The sequence below is a fragment of the Pinus tabuliformis genome, chromosome 7, assembly GCF_031772625.1.
Source record: "Pinus tabuliformis cultivar Carrire ecotype Pingquan chromosome 7, CPIR1, whole genome shotgun sequence".
NCBI lineage: Eukaryota > Viridiplantae > Streptophyta > Pinopsida > Pinales > Pinaceae > Pinus > Pinus tabuliformis.
In genome coordinates, this window is record NC_142293.1 from 633795957 (window position 1) to 633807880 (window position 11924).

Here is an 11924-nt window from a genome sequence, read left to right on the forward strand (position 1 = left end):
TTGTGGAATTCAAGAAAGATCTATAGCCTATATTATGATACTGTTGGAGGAGATTTGCACGCATGTAAACTACATTTTTTGGAGGAGAGATGGAACCAAGATATAAACTACATTTTTTCTTCAGCAGTCTTCTCATTAAGGAAATGGTTGAGGAAATAATAGGAGGAGTTGCATCTATCACTAGAAACTTCAAGACACACTTGCACACATTAAAAAACCAGAATATCTGTACTCTTCCTTAAGAAATTAACCTCCTTCTAATATTTAGTTTAACATACAAGAGTTACAAACTGAAATCAATAAAATGGCAAAGAATAAAAAGGAGAAAATGAATTGCAAACAAGTCCAAGATGTTTTTTAATTGAGATAAATGATGCCCTAAGACATAGAGTTAAACATTGTATAACACAAATAGCTACCAAAAAAGGAACCAATCTTCAGGCAAAACTGAGAGCAGCTTATTCCATTGTTGAGCTTCATCTATATTGCCACAGTCAATGTTGTCGAGGTTTCTGAAATTCACTGATAAACACATCATCACAATAATAGATAGAAAAAAACATTGTGAACATTGGCTTAGCTCGAAGGCAAGCAACTCCCCCCTTAAGGGGACTGACTTGAAAAAACTAAATAGTGATTCCTTGGTCTGACTTTAAATACTTTTCATTTTTTTCTTTTCAAGTTGTGCATATGCATCTTGCTTACCTACTTGAGTCACACCTTCTTAAACTTTTTCATAATTTCAACATGTAATTTCACTCCTCTGGAAATTACATCCATAGAATACTTTACTGCTTCTAATGCTCTTCCTGGGTCACAAAACCAATCAATTAATATAGCAGCACAATCTGATTTTGGGAAAATGGCCTTCTGTATAATGTGTTTCCACATCGTTACAGCCATCTCTGGATCATCTGCTTCAAGATACATTTTTATTGCCATAACATAATTATCATAGAGAGGACAAAATTCATTCTTAGTCATTTCTCGAAAAATGCTTGATGCCTCCTCCACCTTGCGGGAAGTGATAAAGACCTTCAAAAATGGTATTGTAAGTCTTAAAATCAGGAAAGACGCCATTAAAAACCATCTCATCCAACAGACAATCAAAGAAATCTATTTGGATCAGAATTTCGCTGCAAGACACACCAATCATTTTATTATTAGTGGGAAAATGAGGGACAATACCATTTGTCCTCATAAACTCCCAAAGTCCATAAGGATCCTTCTTGTTATTATGTTGGTAAAGGATTTGCAGTGTGTTTCGGAGAAAGGCCAGATCATGCAAACACTTCCTATTACTCATCATGGCCAGATACATCGATGCCTCTTCAAATCAAGAGCCATTGACTATTGAGAGAATATCCTTTATTCGATGTCATCATAGGCCCTTCTTTTCCATATTTCAAAGTGACAATGTTTTCATTATCATGGCCCCTTGTTTTGCAGCTTTCAAAGTGACAATGTTTTGATTATGAGCATCTAGCTAAGACTCAAGACCTTTTCAAGCTCATTAATGAGGTTTTCAAACTAACTTCCTTTAACTACTGACGTAATCTACTAGAAAATCATGCATTATTTACTACTGAGTGTTGTCCAAAAATCTTTGAAATGGGCACGAGCTATAAGTATTTCCTCCTCATGATCCATGATTGAGAGGCATTATCAAGTCCATGTTGGAGAGATTGGCAATTGTCTTGTATTGTGTATTCCTGCAGTTGCACTAATTTCTTGGTTAGTTTTTTCTTGGCAATGAAATCTTTTTTTTATGTTTTGAGGGTGGCACAAGCACCATCTTTACACCATATATTTGGTGGAATTGAATCAAGAAATTTCAAAAACAGGTTGAACACTTTCATTTGAAAGAATATCAAGGATGAAATCGATTTTGTAATCACTGATGTCATCTTCTCAATTGTTATATGTAACTTTTCAAAACAACATATGAAATCATTTTTCTAATCACCGATATCATCTTCTCAATTGTTATATGTAACTTTTTAAAACAACATTGTTTTTCTAATCGCTGATGTCATCTTCTCAATTGTTATATGTAACTTTTCAAAACAACATATGAAATCGTTTTTCTAATCACCCATGTCGTCTTCCCAATTGTTATATGTAACTTTTCAAAACAACATACAAATATTTCAGAGCCAAAGGCAAGCCACAAATTCTCCAAATCCAATTACATCAGTTGTCCATTTCAATTGCATCAAATTGTTCCATCATGCTAATGTCCATCATCTCATGGATCCAAGACAATGATCACCATCGCATGTGCAACTAGATTTCTATATTGCAATTCTATAACGCTAATCAGTTGTGGAGGCTAATGAGAGTTAAGTTGGTGGAGAGTGTTAGTTATAAATAATGTGGTATATGTCACATGATGTCTGAAGAGATATTTAGATTATATGATACAATAAGTTCAAAAAGATGAGAAATAAACACTTATCTCAACGCAAAGCGTATGATAAGAAAACGACACACATCTTCTATGGCAAGAAATGGACAATATATAAGAGATACATATGAGTATTATTATCCAAAGACTTGAAACAACCAACCAAACTATACATGTACAAACCAAGATCCTTCTCTCTCATATGTTCTTGATGGGAATTTGTATACCTGTTTTGATTATCTCCCTCCATTGTTTCCTACACTCGTAGATTCTCCAACTCTCTCAAATTTAGCTTTAGATGCTCCATCACCTCTAGTGCCATCCTCACTTCCTCAACCTTACTAGCCTGCACATAATTCCCAAACACAGAGGAGAATGTTTCCATGGACAGGATCCCCTCATTCTTCATTACCTTGATGCAATCCCACGTCACCTCAAACAATTTTCCTTTGCCGAGCAAATCAACAAGAAAACAAAATGCAAGGGGGTTATGCTTCCTACCAAGTTTCAAGTCAGCCCAATGAAAAAAATTTATGGCATCTATGCTAGCCCCATAGGACAATTTCAGCACATCCTCCACAAACTAGACTAAAACCCCAAGCTGCAACTCATTCAATGCATTTTCAATACCCATTCGGGGTAGATTCTTCAGAATGTTCCTCACAACCATTTCAATCGACATCGTTCGGGGATACTGAGAGGGGTCCAAACTAGGGCCTTTGGGGTCTCAATGCAACGATGGTGAATGAAACTGGGGCTTCATGGAAGGGGGCACCATGGAATTCCATAAGGAAAAATAAAAGGATAAAGGGTCGAGGTTACTGTGCAATGGAGCTTCCATTTTAGATGAATGATTAGGGTTATTGTGCAATGAAGCTTCCATTTTAGATGACAGATTAGGGTTATTGTGTAATGAAGCTTCCATTTAAATGAAGGATTAGGGTTACTTTGTAATGAACCTTCTTTCTATCTTCTTGTCGCAGATGCTGATAAGAGATGAATTTTAACGCAAATAGAATATTTGGGTCACATGAGGATTTTCTGTACCTACTTTAGATGAAATCCCCGTGTTCTAGGCTTTGAACCGCATATGCATGTGCTTCCTATATAGTCCACAAGGACCTTAGTTTAAATCACAATAAAGGATAAATTGAATTCTGAGGGTACCCTATGGCTGTTGTTAAACTAGGTATAACAAGTGGACCTTATTTGGGTGTATTGACCAAGAGGGGTTCAGACTTAGGGGTAGAGTATGGCATTTTAAGGTGGCTGGACATTAAAATGATCTCAAAAGGATATTGTTCATGTATTTTTTACAATTTTGTTTTTTCAACTATAAATAACCCACAATATTAGATTCATTTTAACTTCCAATCTACCAAATCAATAGATTTGATCCCTCTTGACCCTTGGTAAGTCTTGATTTAAAATGGATCTAGGTTGGTTTAGTTTCCCCCCTTGAAATAAGATATATTCCACATGAATTCCATACCATGGGTCAATGCCATGGAGTAATACCATGGGCCATTTTTATTTTCATTTTTATTTTATTTTTATACGGTTATTTTTATTTTTATTTACATTACATTGCATTAATGTTTTCATTTAATTTTATTTTTATTTTTATGTAATTTGACTTAGTCAAATGTTAAACATTACATTACAACATCTCAATCATACCGAGTTTCAAAGCGTCTCTCGGTGGAATAACTCATTTTTTACATAGTCCATATGTCAATATGTCACCATACAAGTATCAATGTATGTATTAGACAATAATTACATTTCAAAATCTACAAAAATCGTCATAAAATCTGATCTAATATTAGAGAGTTATAAAGATAGTATCTAAGGCCAACAAATGAGATATGCTAAGATATTATGAGTTGCAAACCTAACATAAAAACATGTACATTATCTAGAAGATAAATATATCCATAAAACTAGAAGCCCCAAAGCATAAAACTGATCCAAGAGAGATCATTATCCTCCCTGTGTTAATGTCCCTCAAAGACTATCCTACTAGATGTAAAGAAGTGCATAAAACGATATCATAAACCATGTCAACAAAAACCACCTCTAGGATGAAATCATCGAATGTGAAGCATTGAATGAATCATATATAGGAGAATTAACATTTTCATTGTATATTTTTCTTTACAAAGTATATATAGTATATCTCATCAAATGGCAGCTTGAGACCATATTTTGACAACTTGTGAGAAACAGTGTTTAATTCCCGGTGTGTATGTGAAAAAGTCACTTCCTTGAATTCTTTAATAATCACCCGGATCCTACTCATCCATTTGTATAAAAGAGGTGCAACAAAAGATGTATTTTTTGTTTCCCAATCCACCCCCATATAGGAGTCACCGTATACCTCCAGCATCTCAATATCAAACCTTCAAGCACAATATAATAATCCCGAAAGAGAAAGAACTCTTTTGTGGGTATTAGACCCCTTGCCACCATTCCAACTAAAATAATACATTTCAACCAGTAAAAAGGATATGTATGCACCGCATCCACACATCACCTCCTTTGCGGCTCCATAAAAAAACTCACATGGAATATTATATGAGAAAGAAAAAGAAGCAATATGTCTCACCGATGATAATTTGCCTCCAAACCCTGCTTCTATGTAAAATACTACAATCCTAATGCACCAACTCCTAATATTAGGATTAATGTTCTCAAATATTAATGAATTGTGATTCCTCCAAATATTCCACATTATTTATAATGGAAGATGACCAAAATCCATGCTATATATAATCCAATATTGAAGGCAGTCTTCCACTAAAGAGAAATTCCAATCCTCTTACATATTCAACAAATTTAAAACTACTGTGAAGACCTTCAATAAATTTTTTAAATGATAGAAAGAGAAAATGCGTGGTTTATGTTGATGTTTCTGCTGCACTATAGTACTGATGTTTCTTGGTTATAATTGTTGATAGAGAGACACCATAGTGCCTATAACAACAATAGATTCATATATTTTTTTATTTTTTGGCTCCACATTGATTTCACAATCAACCAACCTTTTTTCATAATTGTACCTCTTACTCTCTTCAAACTTTGACCTAACAGGGATGGATTATGGAGATACTAGTCATGGTATTCTGCTCATGTATTTTTGTTATCCCTATGATAAAATTACCCAATATTTTCCTATGGCCCCAAAAAATAGCTAAAACAAATTATGTCTTCTTCACACTTGAAATATTAGGCAAACATAGTTGTACTTCTCATATCACTTTCATTCTATCTTTTCACCCAGAAGCTTCCTATTGTTTCATGCTATCAGCTACATTCATAAATAAGAATTTTCGCAACTATAGGATCCTTTACGTTGATAACAAATTGTATATATGAATACACTATGATAATTAAAATTAAAATTCCTTTTGTGGAAAGGAAGTAATCATATTTGAAAGTTACAAACAGTTTAAAAGACAATGGGCAATGGATTTCCAATGGGTAGTGGATTTCCAACATTCTGCAAAGATGTTAGATATGACAAGTTAGCATTTAATGAGATACCATACACTCCTAAAGTTGACATGTAACCAAATTTAATTTCCTATGGTTAAGGAAATAAATGAATAAGCAAATAAAGAATAATGAAAGGGATGAATGTGTCTTAGAAATCATGAAAGAAAGAAAAATATAATAAGCATACTTCGAAGGGTTGGAAATTACCTAAGGTCAAGCCTCACTTGAAAGGTAACATGACCACTTAACTTGCTTAAGCACCCTCAAATGTCTTGGGAAAATCTCTTTAAATGTATGGTTAGAACAAGTGGTGCCTTTCTAATGAGATATCATTTAGTTTCTTCCTATTTTATGCATTCGCTTCAAATTCTTTTTTCATTGAATTCTTTTCTCTAGTCTATTACATCCTTTCCCATTCGACCTAAATTTTTGGATCTATAAATTTATACATCCTCCCAAATTGATTGAACTTCCTTCACCCTATGCCACTGATCTTGTAGAAGTAGGCCTTTTAGCTAGTTTGATCCCACCAATTTTTGAAATGTGTTCAACACCACAAATCCATAAAACATTCTTGTTAGAATAACCCTCTGCTTGACTACATGACGAAGCCCTTTGAGCACATGAATGATTTATCATTATATCATAAGTAACATTGGCTAGGACATTGTCTTTCCATCTAGATCCCCTTCGTTGTTAGGTGGTTGACCATTGTCTATATCATTGAAGCTAGATAGAAACTCAATTTGCTGACATTGAGTTTCGATCTGACCCTGGGAATTGTATCTTCCCTTATTAGCAACTCCATTGCACATTTTCTACTTGAGGACATGCATAGCTCGTCCTTTGATAATGTACTGAGAAGGACTGACTCGAGTCTTCTTGATCTTCTCACATCACCTCTCTTGTTCATTTACCCCAACCATAAAATAAATTACACAATAGATTCCATCAAAATTATTTAGTCAATTCTCATCGCTTCATCATCTTTTCCTAATTCACACTATCCAATGCACTATATGTATAGAGGAGAGAGTGTTAAGGATCCCGTTTTGCAACTTTGCTAATCTAATTTTTTGTTAACAGAATGTTATCAACCTGGTTTTCCTATCAATCCTCCTTGGCCATACCCTCTTAAATTTGAGTGGGAAAATGAAATTCCAAATGAGAAGGCCCCAAAACTTTTACCATAATCTAAACAAAATACTATTTGAATATAATAAATATTTTCATTTTTTTTTAAGTTATCAAAGGTTATAAATGTTTTAATATTTTTCAAAAAGAAAGGTATTTGAATTTGTAAGCTAATTTCTTTTCACAATTTTTATTTTTTTTTCATTGTATATGTCCAGTCTAGATCCATTTTAACCTCAGACCGAGAGGGATCAAATATATTTTCACTCTAAATTAAGAGAGATTTGCACCTTAAGAAAGATTTGATTCCTCTGTCTTGGCGCTTGGTAGATCTAAAGTTAAGATGAATCTACATTGGTTTAATTAATAATTATAATTATAGTTATAATTATTTTTTTAATTTTTTTTATGGAGTTAAAATGTTAAAGATGACGTCACAACATCTCTACCATAGGAGAGAAATTCAATAATTATGGAGAAATCTTATAGGCCCATGGAAACATTGCAGGTGGAGAAAGGGGAGTGGAGTTTATAACTAGTTTTGACGAAGAGTCAATGGGCTCTAGACGATGCCAGGCTCTGATATCCTTGTCAAAATGAAAAATAAGATTAAAAGGTAACCATGATATTTTTATTCACATGATGCATATTTTTTAAGAATAAAGATCGTTGCTCTGATAAACCATTTGAAGACACACAACTACTCATCAAATATTTTTTTTTAGATGAGATGTTGGTTTCTTACTATCGAACCCACATGAAGGAGGAGGAGTTGGTGGATTATGTATTGGAGGAGGGAGTTTTCAAAAAATTTGGTCTAGTAGAAGGATTTTATCCATCCACATTTGCAATTTAGATTGAAAGAATCACCATGCCTCAGTTTTCAGGGATACCAGATCTTTAGAAAGAAAAGTTAATACTTTGATATGGCAGTCATCTAGCGTTTTAGAGGCCTTAACCCATGCTCCAATTGAGAATTGTTTGGGTCCTCTAGTTTCAGCCAGCCCTAGGATTGATCCCATTTGTGAGGGTCTACAAAAATATTATTGGGGTTATCTAGCATTGAGTTTGGTTTCCCAATTTTCATCCTAGAGATTGGAGAAAGACATGCAATGTATTATTAATTTCTTAGGGTTTTCATAAGTTTCAGAAGTTACGACTTTCTCTAATTTTCTTTTTTTATTTTACTTCATCTCAAAATCCATTGGCCTTGCCCTCCTTAGACAAACTAGTGAAGGAGAGGCTTTCCCCGACGACGAAGGAAGGTCAAACTGATGTTGATAATATCTGTGTTAGGGCCTAACACGAACCCCTTTATTTACATAATAAGCCTAATAGGCCGAGTCATAGTCCTTAGACAGTAAATAAATCCCGCATTAATAATCGTAAGCAATTGACCTGCATTAGAGAAAATGGACCATAGTTAGTTGTAAATGGGCCATAGTTAATAAATAAAGTGGTTAATTTTTGTTATTGAAGGGACCACTAGAAGTTAGAGTTTTGGATGTCATTTAGCTATAAATAGTCTTAGTTAGTAAAGGAAAGATCATCGAGTCTTATTGTAATCAAGCTCTTCTCTGCTGGAGGTTGCTCCCTTGAGGAGGCAAGTGAACATTGAATCTATTTTTGAATAATAAAATACTTGTTGTTTTTATCATTTTATTTTGTGTTCTGGGCTATATTTCTTCTCATTTCTGGTATTCTGGAATTTCTCGAGTTCAAGAGCATCACAAGTGGTATTAGAGCACTTTCCAGGGCCGATTGTACCCCCAATTTTTGCAGAATAAATTTTAGGCTGGAGATGTGTTCCAACATCTTTAAACCATGGGATCTGTCATTGAGCACATAAATTTGTAGATTTGGGGAGGCATGCACGCAGGAACTACAAGAGGTGGTCACACTTTTTGGACTCTCTTGTAACCCATATGGGTACCCCTTAGAGTAGTAGTGCATTAGACATAAATGCGCACGGATTGCACTTCCACGTACCCTTGGGTATATTAGAAGCTCCTAAGGCTCACCTGAAACTTAGCCTAGGATAAGGTGTCAGCTCTCTTATTTCTACAGTACACTGAGAATAGCACTCCAGGAGATTACTCGTGCATACGATAGGGTAGTCGGGTAGTACGGCTAAGGGTATTATTGATCCTCCTTAGTTAGTGCCTTGAAATATTGGGCCAAGTAATATTGGTGGACCCCTATGTATATGTGATCCATAGCATTTGAAACTCCTTTGTGACCATAGTTGCCTCTGATATCTGAAGATCGCCCAGTACCTTATCTTCCCGATCAGATCCTGCAGTTGGGGTTCTACCATCGTAGTGCCAATTAGATCCAACAGTTGTGGTTATGTCGCTACCATATAAATCAGATCCAACAGGTGGGATTTTTTTGCCACCATGCAACTCACATTCAAAAGTTGGGGTTTCACAATGCCGATTAGACTCTTTATGCAGTGACGCTTGTTGCTTCTACAGTTCGGGCCCTATTTTCATAGGACACTCGGCAGGATCAATTTTTCTAGAATTCGGCCACCGTAGTATTGATCAGTGGGGAGTATAAAAAAATGTTTGAGACCATCCCAAGACACTTGCAAGAGACTTAGCCCATAATATTCAGGATGAAAAGTTGATTTCACTGGTACCATTTACTTGTCAGCCTCAATTTTCTGGAAGTCCCAACTTTTTCCGTAGTGACTTCAAGTGACCCTTGCCAATATATTCCTAAGCTCACCCTCTTTCTAAGAAGACTATTCTTAAGTAATTGATCATGGTTTGTGTATGGTAGGTACCATATCTCAAGTCATGGCCTATGAGAAGATCAAGAGCCTTGAAAAAAGGTTGGATGAGTTCCAGGGAAATATGCACCGAATTACCTCGCAACTTTCATTGCTCACTAATATTATGTAGAGGTCTCATCGAAAGGAGCATAGTGTTGATGAAAACCTCAAAGGAAAATATAGCCATCACATTAACTTCCATGAAAGTAACCAACATTCCCACCCTTGACCACCTAAGTTGGACATATACAAATTTGATGGCTCTAATCCTACGGTAGGGGTAGCAAAAATTGAACATTATTTCTCCCTTAATGATATCTACGAAGATAAAACTAAACTATGTGTGGGATCCCTTTACTTGGACCAAGAGAGATGGAAATGGTGGCAGTAACATCAAAAATTTTATACCAGGAACATAACTTAGCACATGTTCTCAAATTCGCTATGTGACCACTTTGACAAGGAATCTAATGTTTTGGGCCATCTCACTAAGCTCTGACAGATAGGCACAATAAAAGCCTACATTATAGCCTTTGAGACATTGGCCATCAGAATTGATGGTCTAGGAGATGACTTCCACTTGGAGTATTTCATTAGTGGTCTCAAAGAAGCCATCCAAGCCCATGTTTGGATGCACCACCCAGGTACGTGGATGGATACCTGCAAAAAGGCCGTCGAGGTGGAATTCACCTTAGCTGCCCAATCCACTCGTCCAAAATTCGTAGCCAAGGGGTGTCCCACCTAGGCTCAGGTCCCTTCCGAAACACTTAAGGTTCAAAAGGTGTCTCCAACACAAATATTTGAAAGAAGAAAACAAGGATTGTGCTACTACTATGATAACAAATAGTCACTGGGACATAAATGCAAGGAACCAAAATTCTTTCAAATTGATGCTACTGATAATATCTCATCTGAGGAAGCCCCACTCCTTGGGGGGCTCGAGGAGAAAGTTGAGGAAACCCAGCCTGACAATGATATCACAACTATGCCAAATCAACCAGTTATCTCACTACATGCTTTGGCGGGCATTTCTTCACCTCAAACTCTCAAAATGTGAGGCTTTCTTAAACATTGACCAGTAGTGGTATTGATTGATAGTGGCAGCACTCATAACTTTATTCATAAGTGAGTCGTCGAAGTTATTCATCATTTTGTGTGGGAAATATATAATATCCAAGCCCTTATCGCTGATGGGGGGACCATGAAATGTGAAGGCCGATGTGAAAATATTAAACTTTAGATGGGAGACTACCACCTAAAGACCGACATGTTTGCTATTGAAATGGGTGGTTATGACATTGTCTTGGGTGTTGAATGTCTTCACACACTAGGCCCGATCACAATGGGCTTCGAGGATTTATATATGAGATTTAATCAAAACAACCACACTCATACATTACGTGGACTCCGGGCAGGTGCTCCTACTATCATCAACTCGCATCGAATGGATTTTTTTTTTTAAAGGGCCATCATAGAGTCATCGCCCAATTTAATGCCATCTAGGCAATTGAATCCACTACTCCTGATATTCATCCTGAGATGCAATAGGTCTTAGATCGACACCAATAGGTATTTGACCAACCTAAAGAGATTTCACCCTCTTGATAATGTTCTTTTGGTCCCGGGGGCCCAACTGCCTAATTTGTGCCCATACTGATATCCTTTCACCCAAAAGAATGAAATTGAAAAAATCATCAAGGAACTCCTCGAAGATGGTTTTATTCATCCCAAAATCAGTCCTTATTCACCACCAGTGGTCATGGTGCTAAAGAAATATGGAGAATGGTGCATGTGCCCAAAATTTCCGGCCCTCAACAAGCTCACTGTCAAAGACAAATTTCCTATTCCAATTGTTGATGATCTTATTGCTGAACTACATGGTGCTCAATTCTTTACCAAGCTATATCTTCACTCTTGCTATCACCAAATACAAATGAAGGATGTATACATTCCCAAGACTGCCTTCCAAACTCATGAAAGCCATTATGAATTCTTGGTCATTCCATTTGGTCTTTGTAATGCTCCATCTACTTTTCAAAGCCTCATGAACCACCTGCTGAAACCATATCTTTGAAAAATTTTCCTCGTCTTCTTTGATGACATTCT

General features: G+C 36.0%; 1 pseudogene; it reads right to left on the minus strand.

Annotated features, from left to right (window-relative positions):
* Positions 1–652: 652 nt before the first annotated feature.
* Positions 653–3089, minus strand: LOC149249037 (uncharacterized; annotated as a pseudogene).
* Positions 3090–11924: the final 8835 nt, after the last annotated feature.